The sequence below is a fragment of the Pinus tabuliformis genome, chromosome J (assembly GCF_031772625.1).
Source record: "Pinus tabuliformis cultivar Carrire ecotype Pingquan chromosome J, CPIR1, whole genome shotgun sequence".
Lineage (NCBI taxonomy): Eukaryota > Viridiplantae > Streptophyta > Pinopsida > Pinales > Pinaceae > Pinus > Pinus tabuliformis.
This window is the reverse complement of record NC_142295.1, coordinates 1,571,170,665-1,571,195,154: the sequence shown is the minus strand read 5'-3', so window position 1 is coordinate 1,571,195,154 and position 24,490 is coordinate 1,571,170,665. Positions and strand designations below refer to the sequence as shown.

Here is a 24,490-nt window from a genome sequence, read left to right as displayed (position 1 = left end):
GGAGGTTTCAATGGATTTTATCACATTTTTACCCATGTCTGAGGGAAAGAGTGTCATCATGGTGGTAGTTGACAACTTACCAAGAATGCACACTTTTATGCATTATCACATCCATTTAAAGCCAGTACAGTTTCTACGGCATTTATGGAAACAATTCAAAAGCTACATGGAAACCCAAAGATTATTGTAAGTGACAGAGATCCCATTTTTACAAGAAATTTTTGGACAGAATTATTTTCTTGTCTTAGTACTTAGTTAGCTCATAGCTGATCTTATCATCCGCAATCTGATGGGAAAACGGAGATAGTAAACAAATGTTTGGAAGGATATCTTCATTGCTTTGTATCTGATAAACATACACAATGGATCAAATGGTTGCCTCTGGCTGAAAGGTGGTATAACACTTCCTTCCATACTGCAACAAAAATGACCCCATTTATGGCACTTTATGGATATCAGCCTCCATCCATCTCATCATATTTAAGAGAAAATTCTAAGGTTCAAAAGCAGTGGAACATCACATTGAGCATCAACAACAAGTTCTCCAACTCTTAAAGGATAACCTCGTGTTGGTGCAGAATAGAATGAAACAACAAGCAGATCAACATTGCAATGAAAGAAGTCTTGATGTAGGTGATTGGGTATTCCTATGGTTACAACCATATAAACAAATGTCCCTCAAGCAAGCTAAGAAGGATAAAAAATTTTCACCAAAGTATTATGGTCCGTACAAGGTGTTGCAAAATATTGGTACTATAGCATACAAATTGGAGCTTCCTGCAGCTTCTCGAGTGCACCTATTTTTCCATGTTTCATGTTTAAAGAAGGTTATAGGTGACAAGATCCCAGTTCAAACAATATTGCCAAAACTTGAAGAGGAAGGAAAAATTATATTGGAACCGGAAGTAGTCATAGAAATAAGAACTCAACAACTACGAAATCGATCCATTTCAAAGTATCTCATCAAGTGGAAGAACTTATCTGCTAAAGATTCCACATGGGAGGATGAGAATTTTATACAGAAGCATCCAGAACTACTCAAGCATTGAGGACAACACTTTCTTGAAGGAGAGGGGCATGTTAGGTCTCTATAATACTAGTGATGCCCCCATTAATATTGTAGTTGTATCCCTTATTAATATTGTTGTTCCCCTGTTGTCCCCATATTGTTATTATTGTGCCCCATAGAATCTCTCTATCGTTATTTTTATGCCTTTGTATTACTATTGTTAGGTCAGCTTGGCTATATTGTAACCCCTTAGACTCCTATATATATAAACGAGGTTTTGTCATTTGAATCATCCAAGAATTATTCATTTGTGTAATGTAAAGGAGGTTTCCCCCTCGAAGAGGCTGAATTCTAAGGCGTTCAACTATCTTTTCTATCTTTTTGTGAGTTGGTTTCATAACATAAACTATGCAATGTAATATAAACTATAAATTTTAATATAAATAATTATGCATAGTTTGACAATAAGAGTCAAAATTTTCGTATATATATGTACCTAGATGTGTGACATGGGCCATGCACCCTCTAATTCTCACTAATGGCATCACGATACATACATGTATGTGTCAAAATCTTATCAAAGGTTAAACTCTTGAGAAATGCATCATCATATAAGGGCACTAGTGGGTCATGAGGAAATGGTGGTGGTCTCCTAATCTCTCCATGCAATGCAACATGTGCACTAGCCAATGACTCCAACATGTTGACTGCAATAGTCTCCCGTGTCTCACCACCAAGCCGTGACAACTCCTATAGCTCTCCAAGTAATACCATGCTCCGAGATGGTAGTGGCAAGAATGTCGTAGGTGGTGGTACATGCCCAGGGTTCCTACAACCCCCCTCACACTCATAAGTACATTCCATGTCGGTACCATAAAAATAATATCTTGTATCAATGTAATCCGACCACATATGTAACAAAAACTATGCATATAAATACTTAGCAATATAAATTGTGACTTGGTCATGGTTGGGGAACTTTCCCCAAGCTCTAATGAATTTATCAAACATGAAAGGGGATACATGAACATTACTAAAATATTTCAGTCAGATTGAACCTTTATGTCTGGCAAGGTGATTAGGAGGGATGTTGAATAACTCCCAACGGGCATCAATTTCCTTGGTGGCCTCTTTCACCACCTCCCAAGAATCTAGGCCTCTAACCTCATGCCTCATGACCCTATGTATGAGCTGTAATATGTGGCTATGTGGGCCCAACCTCTGATATGTCTCGGTCAACCTAGCCATGTTATCTAGCATCAAAGACAATGCAAGGCGAGTCAGTGAATTGACAGGGATATTATTTATCTCTATTGTGATTCGTGTATGATGTGTCATAACATCATCTAATGTGATTTGAGTTGTAGCTTCATCCCATGGAGGGATTGATGTTGCACTCTCATCCTCATCTTTGGTCTGTTGGGGACCTACAAATCATAAACATAATTTAACATTTATATAATTAACAAACTATAAGAATATAACATATATTTTAAATTCAGAACACATCAGTTGAAGACAATTTAAAAATTAAAGACAATTTCAAGACATAAACACATAAAGTTTAAAGAGGATTTAAAAATATAGGAGGTGTACCTAAAATGGGTGAAGATGGTCCACTGGATGTACAATCATGGTCATTAATAGAGATAGGAACACTACCTTTGACACTTCAATTGACGCCAGAGGCAAGATTTACTAGGGGAACACAAACTCTTTGTGGGCTACGTGATCTATCGCAAGCCTTACCACATATAACAAACCCTCTCACACTACTATGGCCTACATTTGTGGCGCGTATATGGGATGCCTCAACATATTACATATAAGACACATAAACTAATCTAGCCTAGAGTCCTAAACTTTCAAGTCCATTTTTTTATAATTTGTCAACCAAAGTACACAATCAAAAGAAGTGATCAAATATACCCTCACACTTTTTCTCGTTTCTAAATAATGCATTTTATTCGTAGTGCAACTATATGTAAATATATACGTAAAAAATTGAAATAAACCTATTTAAAAAAAATAATAAAATTGGATGTGAATCAAGTACTACAATAGACTTTACTTTCTTAATGTTTGACTTTGACACATTACATGTATTAGGTGCAATCACATGAACACGATGTTTCTTGTACAACATGCTACATAATGAAATAATAAGGTACAAATTAGAAAATACTCTAAATGCTTTTATTCACTACACTAAATGCATCTTTTATGATAGAATTAATTTATCTGTCAATGATGCATTGTTGAAACATATATATATATATATATATATATATATATATATATATATATATATATATATATATATATATATATATATATATATATCTGTATGTATGTATGTATGTATGTATGTATGTATGTATGTATATATATATGTATATATATATATATATATATATATATATAAACTTTGAAACGGGAATTATAAACTCAAAACAGGAGCTTTGGCCAAAAAACCCCCAAAAACATGAAAAATAGTGCTAAAAACGAAAAGTGTGTATACTCGAATGATGGTTTTTTTTTTAGGGTCAATTTTCAACATGTTTTAAAAATGGCAATGAAAACCAATTTTTTGTGCAAAAAATAGTTGTTTTTGAGGAAAAAAACACACTAATGTTTTTGGAAGAATAACATTTTTCTTTCCTGGGTATAATTTCAACATGTTTTAGTAATGATGATAAAGATAAAATAATGGGATCTATAACACATTAAAATTTTATTAGTTTTCATCCATGTTGCTAAACATATAATAACATGACACTAAAGATCGCTAAAATTCTAATTGTTTTCAACCATAACATTAAAGATACAAAAAAAATTGGAAATTTTTCAACCATAAAATTAAAAAACCATGACATTATGAACAAATTACATGACTAACTTAATCAAAATGTCATTATTTGTAGATTGAATGAAACATACATTATATTTCTAAGTTATTTTTGCATTGTAGATATTCTAAACAATAAAAATCATCACAATTAAAACATATAATCCAACAAACATACAAATAACTCATAACTTCTAATTTAACACCATATGGAAATCAAAATTTTTATTTCAATATACGATGCAAACATGAGTTATAGAGACTGTCTTAGACAATTATTCAAAATCACTCATGTTTTCTTGCACAACATCAGAATTCACATCTTCAGATGAATGACTGGATGCAGATGAAGATGTTCCATATTCTTCTCTTTCATCAACTAGTGCCCCATCTAAGTCTGCATGCATACCCACCATTTCAGGTTTCAAAATTATTTTGGATCTATGACTGGTTTCAGTAGACTCTCATCTAAATATTGTTCCTTTTGGTAACAACCTCTTCAGAATCTCTATCATCTTAAAGCGAAGAGTTCCTCTCTTTGTTAAAATAAAGTCATAAACAAGTATGTCAACATCCTCCAATTTTAAGAGGTCTATGCAGTGACGATTTATATTTGTATCCTTTCTTTTTCTCTTTCTTCCTATTTTTTTATCAACTACCATCTCTGGCTTATACACACCATTAAATGGGTGTGTATTTGTACTTCAACACCTGTAACATCTTCATTTTCTGTAATTACCTTTATAACCTTAGCAACCTAGAATGGATAGCCATTGGGATCTCCATCGGCTAGCACTTCAATCATGAACCCTCCTTAATATCCTATACTAAACCCCTATAAAGGTCTTCCATGGCTTCACGTTGTGCACGAGATCTTCTGGAACCAATTTACATCTCTCTTTCCTCTGCTTGTGAAGAATTAGTAATACCTTGAGATTGTTGTTGTTCAACATTGTTTCTTTCCTGATGTTCATTTGACACATTTTGTGGCCAAATAAATGGATTTTTCAAAGGCATATCTTCATTTGTCGTTCTTGAAATCATATCACTTTGATTATTGAAAAAATACTCCCACCAAACTAAATCAGCAATATCAAAGTACTCACGTGTATATCTAATACCTTTTTAAATTTCTTCTAGGAAATCAGAATAATTTATATTTCTATTCTGTATGTGTGCATTATGAACTTCAGCAACTGATTGTAATAACAATAAATTTGATGCAAATATTGGATGATCTAGAATGAACTTCAAAAATTCCAAACTTGATGACAGTGCCCATTCTTCAGTAGTTGAATACTTCTTGCCCCATATTATTGTTTTGCCATCAATTTTTTTGATATGAAATTGATGTTGGAAGCTAATGTCATTAAGTTGTTCAATGCATTTCTCCTCACCATGTGATCCCAAAATAAACCTTTGCATGTCAAAAGTTTCCTCCAACACACCAAAAGTAGGCTCTGACGTGTATGATTTCTTAATACATTCACTTACTGATGGCAAACTCCCAACTTCCTTCCTCCTCAATGTGACTAAAAAATGATTGAACATATGATCAATATGGTCATGAGTGTTCCCAACAAGAAGGAAAACAACCTTTACCTTCTGAAAATTTTTCAATTCAACAAGCATGTTTAGATATCCAAAAACAATCGTATTTTTCTTTTCATGACAAGTGTTGTCCAATTGTAGATACAAAACTCCAGGAAGATTACCAAACCAATGATAAAGCACATCATGAATTATGGTTATTATCAGATTTTCATCATTATGAATATTTGGAGCTGTGCAGTATACCCTTGGCAACATTTTCCCATTGAATACCATACAACCAACCAAGTGATACTGAATAAAATTTTCCTCCTATAAATTTTTGGGTGTGTGAACAAAATGTGGTAGAAGTGTTTTCTTCTGGTCCATACCATCAATTATCGAACCCAAATATTTATTCATATTATCATAACACTTCTTTCGATGCGTGTACAACTTTTTCCTTTCACTTTTATGTTGTTCATGATGCTCTTGAACTGCTTTTACAATGGAATCTACACAACATAAAAGAAATTCATTAAGAAATACATTTTCATAGTTGATAACTATACAATTTTAAAAGTTAAAGTTATGGATGCTTACCTCTTTCTGACCCTTCACATTTATCCCTTTTTTATTTAAGAGAAGCACATGTACTGCAAATCCCCATCCTTGTCTTCTTAGGAACACAGACATTGTTGAGTTTTTTCTTCCATACCTTCAAAAAATATTGATATGTAACAAATCAACCATGTCCTTCAGCACCTTGTGCATATTATTTGTATAAGTTGTAGATCTCGCATCTTGAGAAATTATCTGGAATATGTATTGTATCTATATTTGGCATACACTCTCCATGATTTGAAAAGAAATCTTTCATCCATGACATTGCAATATTTTATAATGACCCAAATTGTCGTTTATGACGTACTTCTGAATAAAATGTGGGATCCTTTTCCAAATTTTCATGGATTCTTGACAGAAAAAAATTACACATTGAATGAAACATTTTGAAAGCCTTTCTACAGATAAATAAAGACCCAATATGATAATCATAACCTGACAATGTAGATTGCATACACCCCACTAAATATGAATTTTGCATGCTTTTATTCATTGACAAATATCTCTTCCTTTTCCCTAATGCAAATTTGAAATCCATATGTTTCAAGAAATATTTTTGACAACATTCACTTGAAATGAGAGCATTGATATAAATTCTTCTCGTCATATATTCTGCTCTACCCCTTGTATAACTAGAACATCTTGGATTGATACAAAAAGGTTTGCTCCTACTCCTCGATACAATATTTCCTGGCAACATCTCCATCACTAGATCATCATTTGTATAAGCATTTTCATCATCATTCTGAGGAATTGTATGCTCACTATGATCATCTGTGTGTTTGAAATACTAACTTTGAGGATATTCTTCATCTTGCCCTTCTTCAGTGCTACTTTCATAGTCCTTAGAATTAGGACTAAATGGAAAATTTGACTCGAATTTTATTGTATATTCTTCATCATGTGCATTGTGAGTGATTCTCTCATAGTCCATAGGATTAGGACTATGTCAAAAATGTGACTATTTACACACTAAAAATTCAACATCCTACCCTTTGTCACTGCTTCTCTCATAGTCCTTAGGATTAGGACTAAGTGCTTCATCCTGTCCTTCGTCATTATTTCTCTCATAGGCCTTAGGATTAGAACTAAGTGGAAATTGCAACCCTTTATTTATTTGAAAATCTTCATCATGCTCTTCATCCCTGCTGCTCTCAGAGTTTATAGTATTAGGACTAAGTCGACGCCGTGACACTCTATTCATTTGAAATGATTCATCATGTTCTTCATCACTGTTTCTCTCATAGTCCATATGATTAGGACTAAGTGGACATCATGACACTCTATTCATTTAAAATTCTTCATCATGTTCTTCATCACTACTACTTTCATAATACATAGGATTAGGACTAAGTGGACACTATGACACTTTATTCATCTAAAATTATTCATCATTGCTACTCTCATTGTCCATAGGATTAGGACTAAGTGGACACCGTGACACTCCATTCTTTTGAAATTCTTCCTCATGTTCTTCATCATCGTTGCTTTCATAGTCCATAGGATTAGGACTAAGTAGACATTGTGACACTTTATTCATTTGAAATTCTTCATCATGCTCTTCATCACTATTGCCCTCATAGTCCATAGAATTAGGACTAAGTGGACACTGTGACACTCCATTGTTTTGAAATTCTTCTTCATGCTCTTCATCACTATTTCGCTCATAGTTCATAGGATTAGGACTAAGTGGACACCGTAACACTCCATTCTTTTAAAATTATTCAACATGCTCTTCATCACTGCTACTCTCATAGTCCATAGGATTAGAAGTAAGTCGACACCATGACACTCTATTCATTTGAAATTCTCCATCATTCTCTTCATCACTGCTGGTCTCATAGTCCATAGGATTAGGAATAAGTGGAATATTTCACTCTCTATTCATAATGGAAGAATTTATGTTATATTCATGAATATGAATATAGTTGTTATGCAACGAAGATGTTGTTGCTTCACAAAGAGAAACTTCACTATCAGAAGAATCCATGCCTTTAAAATAAAAGAGGTAGAATGATACAAATGCACACTCTCCTAATGATAATGTATAACTTAAAGAATGAAAATCTCCCTCCAAATTTTCCCTCCAAAAATTTTGTTTCATGTATTTCCCTCCATAATTTTCTTCTACAATTTATTGAAAAATTTTAACTAAAATTTTCTTATGAAATAAATATTTTAAATTAAAATTGTAAACTAAATATTTTACCTAAATTAGTTTGTTACTTAAACTATATAATATTGATCAGACAATTGAATGTTTTTTTTTTTAATTTTTATTATATCTTCTAATACAAATTAATACCACATTCACCATGCTGTAAAAAAATTCCGTAATGGTCACTTTATCATAGTTTACTATATCGTCATAACAAGAATTATATGTTAAAGTCTTTATAAAAACAAATTAATCCCACGGTCACCATGTGGTAAAACAATTCCGTAATGTTCGTTTTATCATAGTTCCCTATATCGCCATAAAACAGGTTACATGTTAAATTCTTTATAAAAAACAAATTAGTCTCACATTAACCATACAGTAAAAAATTTTCACAATTTTTTCTATATAATAAATTTCATTATCACTATTCTTCACATCACATCAAGGTTTTTCGAGGTTCGTTAAAAGACTTGGAACGAATTTGTGGAGAAGCTACATTTTTATCAACAACATATTCAACGGAGTATTATTGCATTTGGAAGGTTAGTTTCTCCTTTGTTGTGTGAAAGTTTTAAAATCCAATAAGTTTAATGAAATTTTTTTTTTTTTTTTTAGAAATAAAAGATTTAAATGATACAAATTTACCCACCACATCCGCAGTGGAAGTGGTGGGCCCGATCATGCTCCCCGGTGGTCCAAAGGGCCCATGGGGGAGGGGCAGGGGGGCTAGCTTCCTAGGCCCTGTCCCCACCCTGGCCGACCATTGGGCCGCCGGGGTGGGGCAACAAATATGGGTAAATTTGGGGCTTCTTTTCCCAAAAGTCTCTTTGCTGGAACCTGATGAGAAAATCTAAAAAGATTCTTCTTGGGAACTAAGTTAACCACCTATTCCTTCTAATACATAGACTTGAAACCAACAACCCTGAAAAGAGGAACCACACTCACTTCAACTTCTTCCACAAAGTCATTTGCAATTTCTACTATTTCATACTTATGTTTAACTTTTGGAGTGTCTTTGTTCGGAGCAGGATTCCACTCTCTATACAGGGAAAAAACATCGCCCTTTTGGGGAAATATCCTAATATGGTAAAAAGTATTTAGCACATTTTGTTGAAATATTTTTCATGCTTAAAATTCCCACAACCCTGGTAAAATCCATCATCCAACGAGTTAGTGACAGTTTTATCTTCGTTGTTAATGGCCTCAAGCTAAACAATATTCACCTTGAACTTGCTTCATGAAATAGAATTCTTAATACGAACATAAAAGTGTGGTATTCCATCATAATCATCATATATAGTTGTTGACTGTGTTGGACCCACCAACATTCAGGGTATCTCCCTCATATGAAGTCCCAACTAGACCTCACACCATTTGGTGTAGGAGTCCCGTCTGGTATGATGGCCTGGTTGCATTTATCTTAAAGATATGCCTTAGCTCTTGCTTGTCAACACATGAGAGTGGTATACTTATTCTTCAAACAACGAGGTCCTGTGCCTGGTGAGTGTTTAGTGTAACTTGTGTCTAAGTTATTTCACTGTAGAGTGAGAGGGTGAGAGTGAGTCTTAAGTTGAAAGGGATTAATCGCGACTCTTTTAGAGACACACAACACAACAGGACATGCGCAGCTTCTGGCGAGGTAGTCCACACGGATGCGACAGTCACAAACAAAAAGTGAACAAATAGAATGTACAACCTCTTATTATCTCAAAAAGTTGAGATCCCTATTCTGCCCCAAAAATAAATAAGTGCCTATGCACATTCCTCTTTTACAAAAAAATTATAAAAATGCAAAAGAAGAGAAAGGTTTCTTGCATGGAGGAATGAGCACATCAGGGATACCACTATCATGTGATGAGTATACCTCTTCTAAGCCTTCCTTGGTTTTTCCTTAATGATTGAAAACACTCGAGCTCATCCCATGAGCTCATGTCGAGTCTTTACACCCTATTTGCTTGACTGTTCGTCGGTCATCTTTTAGAATGTTGGTTGCAATGTCATGCTTGCAATCTTGTTTTGGCTATGTTCAAGTCCACTTTGTGTGTGCTATATAAGCATATATCACACTCACACATGAAGTTTTATGCAATTTCATGCAAGTATTGTCACAGTCGTTCAACGATCTATCTCAACTATCGCACTTGTCGCTCGCACTCTTTGGTCAATCACACTGATCATATCTTGTCTTGTTGTCAAGTCATGTTGAGTATCTGTTTGCAAGGTCATGTATACACGAGTTCACTCGCTTACACACTTAACCATTTTGTCAAATATCTACTGATCAGACCACCCTACATCAGCTAGACCTCCACTGAGCTGCACGGCCCAGTCTCAACCCTCAGTGACTAAACATTGCTACCTAGAATTATGCAGAGCTTGAGGCTGCCTCCTACGTAGTCTGCACGATGCAATCTTAGAACCGACCCGAATAATTGTCACCTAGAACAACGCACAAGTTTCCCATGAATCTATCTCAATTTTCACTACCCACAAGCCTATCCATCAAGCATCTCATTGGTCAACCGAAGAATTGGACTGGGCAGCCACCATGGGCTTCACTCCTCCCAAAAATTTCATAGAAGTTATCAGCCTACCTTCCTGCAATGACTGAAGAAATCACATAGGCAAGAGGGATAGGCACCCGCTACCTATCACTGCACTGTCTCTAAAAAATTACGCGATTCTGTCAGTCAATCCCCCTACCAGTTGACCTGCTACTCCTCCTGAAACTTGTGCAGTTTTCTTACACTGTCCACCAGCTTCCCGACACCCCGCTCAACCAGGAAACTACATAGAAATGTCCTGTATGATTTCCTCCAAAATCTGTGCAGTTTTGGCCAGTAAGCTCTCGCAGCCCGCTCATAGACTCCTCTGAAAATCTTCGTAGTTTTCATTACCAGTGCCCCCTCCTACCTATGTTTCCTTCCCTAGGAAAATTGCACAGTTCTGCCTCCCAATTGAGCCAGATCCTGCAGAATGTCACTTCTATCCTAGACTGCTGAACCCAACATGTTAGTGACCTCTGCACAATTTTTCTTGACATTGCCCTAGAGCCTCACATCCTGGCCTAAAATATGCTTAGCACAGTTTCAAAGCCTTATCCTCTCTCTCGGTCACCTACACCTGAAAAAAAAATATGTTGCATCATGGTACACTAGAGGATTTTTGGATTTGATGTCATCTCGTCATGAGTGATTGCAGAGACATGTAAATGGATAATACATGGCATGCCGATGAATGGGATGAACAAGGAGCACATGCTAGGATACTTGCTCGGGAATAGATGAACACATGAAGCATTCCAATCACCAGAGAAGAGGATACATGCACATGCAACATCAAGCGAACACCAAGACCATCAAAGGCTCCACACACCTTGTCATGCGAAGGCGAAGTTATGATACACCAAGAGTGATCTAGGATTTTTCTGCTTATAGATGCATCAAAATTACATGTGACAGAGCACATAAAAACCATATAAAAATATGAATATAAAATGAAGATAAAAAATACATAATCATGCATGAGATCAAGAGACATATATTTGATAACAGAGTTCATCCAATTTGGACTACATCTTTGGGTCCTACTCAATAGTGGGGAGGCCTTCATTCATTAAATGGCATGAAAAGAGAGAAGTACAAGTAGATTTTACATAACACACTCATACCTCCAATCTGGAAGACAGATGAAAAATGGAGAGCCCAACTCTAGAGATAGACATAACCACTAACTTCCTAGTGAAACATCATGCAGAATCACCTATCCAAACACCCAATTCGGATAATCGGGCTTTATGTACCTTTTCGGAATCTTCTGATTTCTGAGGCAAGGTTTTGGCCACCTGCTAGGACCAGGTGTCACTACTCTTCTTTGTAAATCTATGCTACTCTCTGCTGCTCCCCCTCACACTATGCGTATATCCCAATTTATATGTTGGTGGATGGATCCTTAACAATCCAGATAGTTTAAACAAAATGACAAGTTTAGGAAAGCAGGTTGTTTCATACGGATATTCTCAGACCCTGAAATAGATTTACAAGTAAAAACCTATTTAATCATAGAAAAGCATCCATCGAATAGCTCATCTCTGATAACTCATCGAAAATCACAATTGGTGGAATCTGAAGGGTGGTACCATTATTAGTACTCTTGACTTAGCGATGTGCAATAAAAAGCGGACCCAACAGAACTATCAAACTGTAGTGTATAACCATGTAGCGTTCGCAGGCCTTTCAGTGTATCGCAATTAGTGTGACTGAGGGTGATTCTCCATAACGGGCCACTACGCAGTGTGAATTGCAATTTGCGAACTGGTGGACCCAACAGGTTTAAAACCACACCCTATAACCATATCGCATCCAGGGTTCATTAGTATATCACAATCGGTGAAGTTGGGGGTAATACATATAACGGGGCGTTGTTCTGTGTGATGTTCGATATGCGATTGCGATATCATAATCGCAACCTGACTCCGTCGGGGACAATTTTGTAAAATGCTTCCCTTTGGGATGTGTGATATGTGATCATCGCATCACACACTTTCTTGCTTGGGGCCAATTCTTTAAATGCAGACCTCTGAATTTTGTGATTGGTGAACTGTGGGGCCAATGGAAGCCTGCAACTTGGTGCTTCCCATTCATTTAAGAACCTACCATGTCATTTTTCTTCCTACCATCAGTCCAAGTCAAACTTGAACTTTAAATTTCCCTAACTTCTTCATATGAGCTCGAATTCGAGTTTCATTTGCATCATTGGAATCACAATGTTGAGCACTTCGATCTAAAGCTAATTTTATCAAGATTCTACCACTTTTAAGTTTGAGCCTTTTTACCATGCCACTGGTACTTCTTAGAGATCCACCTAGATCAATCCTCCTAGATCCATCCTCCTAGTTCCTCTTGGATCAATCCTCCCCACTAAGAGAAGCTATTGGTCCTCCAAAAGCATTAAATAATCTGCAACTACTCCATACATTGTCTACATCACAAGTGTCCTAATAGGTCATCCTTCCTTCTCCTTCACCTTCGTCCTTGGGAGCCATAAGTGATGATCCGACACCTGTATCTCCTACAAACCTGTAGTACAATATCTTGCAAATTACATGTTTATCTATATGACCAAAAAAATCATTAAATGATCCCATACTTTCCACGATTTTATAACACATACTCTGTAGTCAAGTTTACATAAAAATGGAAATAATGCTCTAGCTATCAATACAAGGCCAAACATCATTGTTGCTTCAACAAGTGATGGAAAACACATCATCACTGTAACACATGATTTACAAAATTAAGGCCATGACATTATTGTTGCTTCAACGAGTGATGGAAACACATCATCACTTTCACAGTTTAAAATGTAACACAAGATAAGGCCAAACATTATTGTTGCTACAACAAGTGATGGGAAACACATCATCACTTTTACAGTTTAAAATGCAACACATGATTTTCAAAAATATGTCCATGACATTCTACCACACCTAGAAGAACCATCTCTCACTCATCAAAGTGACTGGATCGTCTCCTTGTGGCGCCTTTATTGGTCGAACAATTGTTTCACCTAGTTCATGTGTGGATGTTTTTTCCTTGCGGCGCTACTCTAGGTGGAGCCTCCAACATGTGGCTCTTTGATCACCACCTCTATCACAATGACTATAATAAGCCTTCTTCCTCCAGATCTGCTTTACCTTCTTCTTTGCCTTCTGTTGAGAGGTTCTTTCATGCCTCATCCTTTTTCGTGCTGCTATTCTCCTCCAACACTCAGCAAACACATGGTTAGGCAATCCACAAAAATTGCAAGTTATTCTATGCAATGATTTTCATTCATTATTAACAATACGATTGTAAACAACATGAACATTGGAATACCAAGACTTATTATACCTTTCATGTTGATCTTTGGTATGATCATGGAAATGAGAGCTTGCCTCAACTCTTTCTCTGCAATGCATACTATCATAGGTTGATGGTGATGTGTTCCCATCATCTTCTTTCCTCGACTGTTTCAACAATTTCATGGAAGCTTTTGACATCTTTGAGCATTGTCCTTCAGTGCACCCCAACTTTTTGAATCGAGGTCTTTGCTCAGCCTCCAATTGCTAAGTTATGCCTTGGCCATTAACACCAAGTCCTTCTTCTTCATTGTACCTCATCTCGGTAACGAGTCTCAATTTTGTCCTTGTAATGGGTATCTACACAGTTCCAACAGAAATTATAGCATCGGAAGAGGAAATCGAGGAGAAATAAACATCTTTTACCTCCATTGTCGATTCGAAAAGAACCGATGATGGCTTCTCATCATCTGTTGTTGGTGGTTCGCTGGTTGTTTTTGCGCATTCCCCAACCTCCTTCCTGACCTACCCAAGTCCTCCCTGATGAGTTAATTCCTCTACTCTGATGGGGTTTATGATTCATTTTCCATTAATGTAGACGCCCTTCCCCTCATACCCCATTCTCCTTAACAGTTTGGAGTCGATTCCTATGGTATGGTTTTCAAAAGTGGTGAGATAATCATCAAGAAACATACATGGAGTTGAAGAACTTATTTTTACCTCACGGGGGTCATGTTGTAGCTTCTCCAAGGCCTCGTCCTTAGCTTGCAGCTAGTGTAATAACCTTTGTTTCTCCTCTTTCTCTTTCTGTAGAAGCCTCCTTAATTCATAAAGCTCTACTTTAAGACTCTGGTTGTTGTGATTCCACTCTTCCAGGGCCTCATGTGGTTCGCAACTGAAGTTGCAATCGTTGCTTCTCCTCTTTCTCTTCTTATAGTAGCCTTCTTGATTCAACGTTCTCTTCTTGAAGTATCTAGTTAATATCCTCATTTGAGGAAGGTGATGAATAAGATGTATAAGCACCGGAATATGTGGATGATGCATCGCTCTCCAATCTCTTTGTCTTCTCCTCTCTTCTCTTCTTGAAGTTTCTGATTAATCTCCTCATTTGAATGACGAGAGGATAAGGAAGGTGGTCAATAAGATGCATAAGCATCAAAAGATATGGATGAAGTATCACATTCAGATCTTCCTTTCTCCTCCTCTCTTCTTTTATCATATGTGCCATACATGATGTCCACCATTCGGGACATCCTCAAGAAGGCTTCATGCATTTCTTTATCATCCTCCATGGCTTCACATTCGATCGTTCATGCATGCAATTTCCTATCAGCAAAAGGTCACTTCCCTTCCCAACACGCTTCTACATCTTCGATGTCCCCTCTTCGTAGCGCACATTGTTTGAATCTTGTTTCTGGTTAGTGTACTCATGCAACTCGCATCAACTAAGACTTCCTCTGATACAGATTGCTTCAGGATTTTTTTGCTCGTAGATGCATCAGAATTACATGTAACAAAGCACTTAAAAACTATAGAAACATATGCATATAAAACAAAGATAAAAAAAAAATACATAATCATGCATTAGATCAAGACACATATATTTGATTATGGAGTTCATCCAATTTGGACTAAATCTTCAGGCTGTGTTCAATAGTGGGGAGGCCTTCATTCATTAAATGGGATGAAAAGAGAGAAGTATAAGCATATTTTACATGACACCCTTATACCTCCAATCTGGACGATACATGACAAATGGAGAGCTCAACTCTAGAGACAGAGAACACCACTGACTTCCTCGTGAAAAATCATGAAGAATTGCTTATCCAAACACCCAATTTGGATAATCGGGATTCCTGCACCTTCTTGGAACCCTCTGATTTCTGAGGTAAGGTTTTGCCCGCCTGCTAGTAGCAAGTATCACTACTATACTCTATAAATCTACACTACTCCCTGATGCTCCCCCTCGCGTTGTGCAGATATCCCAATTTATATGCTGGTGGCAAGATCCTTAACAATCTGGGTAGTTTAAACAAAACGACAAGTTTAGGCAGGTAGACTATTTCAAACAGAGATTCTCGAACCTTGAAATAGTTTCGCAAGTAACAACCTATTTAATCATAGAAAAACCTCCATCTATAAACTCATATAGGTTATTTCGCATTAAACATTAAATCAGCAGAATAATACAAGAATCGGCACATTAATCCTTAACCAACGACTTTATCAGTGATGACCTTACTCTATCGGCATCGATAACCCATCAAAAATCACAATCGGTGGAATTCAAGTGGTGGTAATGTTATTGGGACTCTACACTTAGAGATGTCCAATGTGAGATAAAAGGTGGACCCAACGGAACTATCAAACTGTAGTGTATAATCGTGTTGCATCCATAGGCCTTTCAGTGTATCACAATTAATGAGGCTGAGGGTGATTCTCCATAATGGGCCATTGTGCAGTGTGAACTGCAATCTGTGAATTAGCGAACCTGACAGTTTTAAAAACCACACCTTACCCATATCACATCTGGGGTTCATCAACATATCACAATTGGTGGAGTTGGGCATAATACATATAGCGGGGGATTGTTCCCTACAATGTGCGATATGCATTTGCGATATCACAATTACAACCTGACTCTATGGGGGTTGATTCTGTAAAACGCTTCCCTTTGAAATGTGGGATATGTGATCATCGAATCACACCTTTTCATGCTTGGGGCCGATTCTTTAATTGAGGACCTCTGCCTTTTGTGATCAGTGAACTATGCGCCGATGACAGCTTACCACTTGGCACTTCCCTATTCGCTGAAGACTCTACCATGTCATTTTTCTTCCTACCATCGGTCAAAGTAAAAATTGAACTTTGAATTGCCCTAAATTCTTAATATGAGCTCAGATTCGAGTGTTGTTCACATCATTGGAATCAGGATGTCCAGCACTTCGATCTGAAGCTAATTTTATCAAGATTTTGCCACTTTCAAGTTTTAGCGTTTTTACCATGCCACTGGTACTTCCTAGAGATCCACCTAGATCAATCCTCTTGGATCCTCCTGGATCCTCCTAGATCCATCCTCCTAGATCCTCCTAGATCAAAGAGCACACTCATCATTTAGAAGCACTGCAGCTCGACATGGACATCACCATCAACATGAACATAGCAGCATTGTCATGTCGAGTCATGTCATGATTCATCTCAACCACTTTACTACTATGGGACACACTGCTATAACCAATGTAATGATATGTGGAAGTCAAAGAGACACACATACGAAGTTGAAGATTCATGTAAGTCAAACAATCATGAGGGAAGTCAAAGAGTCACAAGGGTCAAGTTCACCCTTGGCTATATATACCCCTCATTTGTACATGCAAAGGACTTTTCACCTTGGCTCCTCCCACATAGTCTTGAGAGTCTGTAGTCTTTTCTTTAAGTGAGTAGTGGCTCTAACACCCTGCTATCGGGGTTAGTGATGTATGGTATACGGATGTGTCTTAGAACTTTCACTTAATTTAGAAGCTTGTTAATATGGCAACACATTTTCACATGTGTTGTATTTGTTTGTAAGACTATTCTTTGGACGCTTGTAATGCATGTTTCTTTAACTTGTACAAAGATAGTTGAACTATTTCGGTTGTTTTAGTGCATATGTTGTTGGAAACATGTTGTATGAGTTTTTATCGTTGTCTTGCCTATGTGGACTAATCCGCTAGACACTCGAAGATTCATCCTTGTAAACTTTCTATAACGATTTTCTCACTTGTATGGACTATTCCACTGGGTGTTGTACATATTAGCTATTTACTTTGTGTTTCTGATTGCCGCATCTATATGGACTAATCCGCCAGAAGCTGCGCATGTCCTGCTGTGTTGTGTGTCTCTAACATAGTTGGGACTACTCCCTTTCGACTTGAGACTCGCTCTCACCCTCTCCCTCTCCAGTGAAAGAACTTAGACACAAGTTATGCGAAGCACTCACCAGGCACATGAACGTCGTTGTTTGAAGACTAAGTATACCACTCTCATGTGCTGACAAGTAAGACCTAAGGCATATATTTAAGATAATGGCAACCGGGCCATCATACTGGATGGGACTCCTACACCAAACAGCGTGAGGTCTAGTTGGGACATCATACTGTGGAGATCCCTTGAATTTTGGCAGGTCCAGCACAATCAACATTTCTGGCACTAGAAGGAGGGTCAGATGATAAGTTGAGCCCATTGCATCTGGTTTGATTCTCTTATCAAATGGATCATACACAAATCGTGCTCCCACGGTGTTTCTCTCATTTCTTCCTTTATCAATTATCACTCCTCGATGAGCTTCTTGATCACTTATCCTTGTTAAAGTTTGATGGTGAGGATAGAATGTCTGTAACCAAACACATTTCTAATTTTCTTAATTTCTGTGAATCTCGTGAAATTGATAGTGAAGAGCTTGTTTTCATACTTTTCTTCCTCACCCTTGAAGGTCATGCTAATCGGTGGTGTCATACCTTGCCACCTTCTCCCATCCTTTCTCTTCTTACTCTCCTCAAGGAGCTCCATCAAGCCTTCAATAAGTATAACCACCAAGATGTCTGAGAAAGAATCTCTTGTTTAAGAATGAAGCTTGGAAAATCAGTTGAGGAATTTGTTACCCACTTCCTTCACCTCTGTCATGAAATTCTTGAACAATTTTTGGACCTTGACTTCATGAGCCAAGAGTTGAAACGCTTGGTTCATGTTTCCCGACATGGTGAACCTCCTGATTTCCCTTCTTCCTCGACTCTTGTGGATCATGAGGCCCCTCATATTGTAGAGGAGGAGCCCAACACCTCTTTAATTCCTTTTCCTCCTCCATTTTGGGTCTCAATGTGGGTACCCCCTTGCAGCAGTTGCAAAGCTGAGAAATCTGCGAAGAGGGTGGCCCATCGCAGCAACCACAAATCTGAGAAATTTACAAAACATGTTCCCAACCCATCTTCTCAGCCATCTCCTGCTCAAATGGAGTAAATTCCAAAATGGCTCCGAACTCTTATTACGAAGACTCATTCCTCCATTCCGCAAGAGGACATTACCATTCATAACCCAAGTCTCAAGTCTAATTTGCATCTCTGCCATCCTCCATCATCTACAAGCCATGACTCCTTGTACCATGAATCACTTGATCAATCTGCTTCACAAGATAACTATGCACATTCTTTTCATTCTCAAGTTGTTGGCTTAAATTGTGGTCATCTGCAAGGCATTCCCATTACACAGGTGGACAAACAGAAAGGCGAAGACACAATCAATTCCTCTTCTACATTTTGAAATGGTTCACATCAAGATAATGAGCTCCCCTTCTTGGTTGATTCTCAATCTGCTAATCTTGGTGAAACATCATGCATGATTAACTCTTTCGGTCAACCTCCAATCTTGGGTTGTCATCACTCCCATGCTTCCATACGTGGTGATGAATACCCAAACACACCATGTGATCTGTTGTTCTCTCATATACACTCTAACTCAGATATGGAACTTGCACCAGTCAAAGCAGACATCCATATTGAAACTTCCTCTTCACCCTACTTACCCGTGTCCTACCATCCACAACACATCAACATGCATTTGAGATACTCCATGTTCTCTTGTTTCTTCATCCGAAGAGTTATCTCCTCAATTGACACAAGGCAGCGAGGTTTTCCATCATGAAAACATCCTCAATGCAGAGGACTCTTCCCACTCTTCATCATCTTGTATGTTGCATGAAGACAAATCATTAAGTCCAATTGTTGAAGCTGAAAATTTTAATAAATCCTATGACAGATATGGCTGCCATCGTAAGAGAAACTTTCAAATCAGCGACAATAGCCATCCTCAAGCCATCCATGATATGGTTCAAATCTCAAAAAGGCATTTTTCAATTCTGGAAATTCTCAGAATGTGCAAGGGAGTCGAGGCACTTCAACATCCATTGATGGTTATGTTAGGACCTCACGACTCTAGTATACCCCTCGAACCAAATCAAATCTGGTTTCACTTGACGTAGATCCCCATGTAAAAAATGTTTATTATTCCAAGTGTGACATTTCAAAATTTCAAATTTTCACTAATGACCAAATCCATGAGTCTGTTATAGCGTTTCTGTCTTCATGCACTTCTCTTACATCCAATTTGGTTTGGGAGTGTCCATCCCTCATGCAATCATGGAACTGTGAAGTTGATCATCTCAAAGACTATCTTTGTCTGGAATCACACCTATCGGATTTTCTCTCTCATGACCAACTCCTTGGTCTTCTTGCAAATCTTTCACATCAAATCTACCCACTCATCACACCAGCAGTCTCCCTATGTGATGACAAGTGCACAAGTTATCATCCGAATCAAGTTCCTCTCATTTCACCACACTCCAACTGGCTTCACACATTCATACTGTTGGCATCCTGTCTACATTTCTGTGATGAACATGATGCCTCCAAATTTTCACTAGTTGCAAGTGGGTGTTCTGTCATATCTAGCGTACAATGAACTTGGTTCCATCATTCAGAGCATTCATAAGATTGTTCAAAAAAATTCTTTGTTCATGTAAAACTACGAATCTAGCATCTCGACCAACTGGTATGATCTTTCTTTTATCATAGGTGATTTTCATGCAGTTCATCATTTTCCAAACAATACATCTAATGAAAGTTGCTTCGCACACTATGATCTTCACTCTATAACATCTTTCTCCTCAGACTTCTATCAAGCAGGTGACGCACTTCAGCCTATGTCTATGGCTATGGAAGGTCCTCACTCTCTTGACATGGCCGACAAGAATGATCAGATCTATCTATTTGTACCAGATTCCCATCATGATCCCCTCTCTCAAATCAAGAATCCATCTTTTCAAAGATCACAAGTATTTCGAAACAACCACCATGAGTTTTATGATCCAATTGTTGAATGGTTGGAACAATCTTACTTGGCGATTCGCGTTGCAAGTAACAAGCTTCAATCCTTCCTCGCACTCACTAAGAAACTTTGTGCAGATGAACACACACTTGCAAGAGGCTTCCAAGATTTGTTGAAAATGGTATTCATCAAAGAGGTAAGCATGTGTGTTGGGTGGTTGTGACACATCTTTCTGCCCATGGGCAAGACCTTTTCCCTTGTGTGCAAGATAGTCAAGTTTTTGTATTTTCTATTGCACACTATTTTTTTATCAGTTTTAATCACTTGTATCTTTGTCGTTCTAGGTCAGGTACACCTGTAGTGGCTTCACTAGAAATTTCATTTCATGTAACCCCGATTGTTTAGCTTAGGAGTAGGAGTAGTGTTTTCTTTCTTAATTTTCTTTACTTTCTAGTTTGCATGTTTGTTCGCTTACTGACTTAATTTGGTTTGTTCGCTTGATCACTTTTCTTGCTTATTGTCTTTTCGTTTTGATGTGCTATTTTTTCTTCGTTTTGTTTTGATTGCTTATATCACGCTATTTTTTGTTTTGCTAATAAGTACTTCCCTCTATTTAGTCTTGGCTTTTGAATGAGTATGTGGGTGAGATCCAGAGAATCTTGTGACACTGCATCACTCGTATAGTCCTATGTCTGTCTTCTCTTTGCTTGGTTATAAACCTTTGGCCAATGAAGTCTTGATGGAAAAAATGAGTCGTCTATAAGAGAAGCTCTAGTCCAACCATGAACCTGTGTCCACACTAGGAAACTCCATGCCTATACTCAGCCTTCTACTCTGTGTGTTCAAGCTCATCCATCTAGTAGAAATGGAGAAGGGGAAAATCTAAACGAGCAAACCTAAATCACATGCCTTACATGCTTCTCTGAAGGAAAAAACTCTTCTTCTCTCAATAAGTTGGGATCCCTCTTCCGCCCCAAAAATAAATAAATTCCTATGTATAATCCTCTTTTCCAAAAAAAATATATACAAAGGCAAAAAAAGAGAAAGGCTTCCTGCGTAGAGAGGTGAAGCATGCAACTCCACCGGGATACTACCCAGGCTCACTGGTAGTGAAACAATGTGTGTGTTCCTGTGTGACTCAATTGGGGTACTGTCCAGGCCTGCTAGAAGCAGAGAAAGACCAGAGATGAAAACTTATACTTTGAAAATTTTAAACTCGCGAGCCAAACTACCCTTCCCAATTTCAAAACACTATGATCAAGATAAAACTTCTTGTTGTTTTTGACTAAGTTGGAAAAAGGTGAACCATATTTTTCCATGGGGTAAGTGTGGAAACCGAAGCAACACACACAACGATTCAATACTCCCTGGTAGACCAAGGCCCTGTGTTGTCAATGGACTAAAACGGAGAAGTTGGTATTCAACCAGTGTGTCACCAAGTGTCGTAGTGGCTGCAACACCCTCTGAAATTTTGGCCTACATCCAATTTCAGAGGCTTCCTTGGTTTTTCCTTGATGATTGAAAACACTCAAGCTCATCCCATGAGCTTGTATCGAGTCTTTACACTCTCTTTACTTGACCATTCACTGGTCATCTTTTATCATGTTGGTGTCAATGCCATGCTTGCAGTGTTGTTCTAGCTGTGTTCAAGGTCCGTCTTTTTGTGTTCAAGTTGTGTTCACTATGTAAGAATATGTTGCACTCACACATGAAGTTGTATGAAATGTCATGGAAGAGTCATCACGGTCATTCAATGATCTATCTCAAGTGTCGCACTTGTCGATCGCACCCTTTGGTCAATCACACTGAGCATATATTGTCTTGTTGGTTCGAGGTGTCTTGTCATCAAGTCATGTTGAGTGTGAGTTTGCAAGGAAATGTATACACGAGTTCACTCTCTCACACACTTAACCGTTTTGCCAAATATTTTCCGACCGAACCACCCTCCATTAGTTGGACCTCCACTAAGCTGTAGTGTGCAATCTCAGCCTTCAATGGCTAAGCATTGCCACCCAGAATTGTGCAGAGCTTGAGGCTACCTCCCAGACAATCTCCACTATGCAATCCTAGAATCAACTTATTTGACTGTCACCCAGAACAATGCAGAAGTTTCCCAAGAAGCTATCTCAATCTGCATTGCACACAAGCCTATCCATCAAGCTTTCCACTAGTAAACCAGAGAATTTGACCGGGCAATGACCCCGGGCTTCACTCCTCCCAAACATTGTGTAGAATTTTTCAGCCTACCTGCCTACACTAACTGAAGAAATTGTTTAGACAAGAGGGACATGCACCCACTACATGTCACTACACTGTCTCTGAAAATTGTGCAGTTCTGTCAGTCATCCCCCTCAGCCATCCGTCCTGCTGCTCCTCCTAAAAGTTGCGCAGTTTTCTTGGATTTTCCACCGGCTGCTTGACGCCCCTTTCAACCCAGAAAATGTGCAAACATGTCATGCATGATTTTCTCCTAGGTATGCGCAATTTTGGCTAGCAAGATCCCGTATCTTGCTCCCAGCCTCCTCTGAAAATCTGCACAGCTTTCACTGCCAATGCCCCCTGCTGCCATGCTGCCTTCCCCAGAAAAATTGTGCAGTTCTACCTCTCAATTGAGCCAGATCTCGTAGAATGTCACTGTTGTCCTAGACTTCTCAACCGAGCCTCTTAGTGAAATTCGTGCAGGTTTTCTTGACAGTGCCCAGGAGCCTTGCATTCCCACTAGAAATATGCTCAATGTAGTTTTAGAGCCTTGTCCTCTCTCCCAATCACCTACACCTGAAAACAAAAGATGATGCATCATGGTAGACTAGGAGATTTCTAGATTTGATGTCATTTCTTCATGAGTTATTGTAGAGATAGGTACATGGATAAGACATGGTGCAACAACGAATGGGGTGAACAAGGAGTGCATGGTAGGAGATTTTTTCATGAATGAATGAACACATGAAGCATGCCAATAACCAGCGAAGAGGATACATGCACATGCAACATCAAGTGAACACCAAGACCATCGAAGACTTTGCACACCTTGTCATGTAGAGGTGAAGTTATGATACACCAAGAGTACACTCATCATTCAGCAACACTGCAGCTCGACATGGACACCACCATCAACATGAACATACCAGCACTATCATCTCGAGTCATGTCATCAATCGTCTCAGCCCCATCACTGTTGTAATCAATGTAATGTAATGTGGAAGTACAAGATACCCACATACAAAGTTGAAGAGTCATGTTAGTTGAAAAGTCATGTAAGTCAAACAGTCATGAGAGAAGTCGAAGTGTCACAAGGGTCAAGTTCACCCTTGGCTATATATACCCCTCATTTTTACTTGCAAAGGACTTTTCACCTTGGCTCCTCCCACATAGCCTTGAAAGTTTGTAGTCTTTTCTTTGAGGAGCAAGCAATGGCTCTAATGCCCCACTATCAAGGTTAATGATGTATGGTGTATGGATGTTTCTTGGAACTTTTGCTTAATTCAGAAGCCTGTTAAGAGGTCAGCACGTTTTCACACATGTATTTTATTTATTTACAATACTATTCTTTGGATGCTTGTAATGCATGTTGCTTTAACATGTACTAAGATAATTGAACTACTTCGATTGTTTTAGTAC

At 38.0% G+C, this 24,490-nt stretch overlaps 1 pseudogene; it reads right to left on the bottom strand.

Annotated features, from left to right (window-relative positions):
- LOC149233489 (eukaryotic translation initiation factor 3 subunit A-like) overlaps positions 1 to 24,490 on the bottom strand; it is a 47,630-nt pseudogene that overhangs the window by 10,247 nt on the left and 12,893 nt on the right.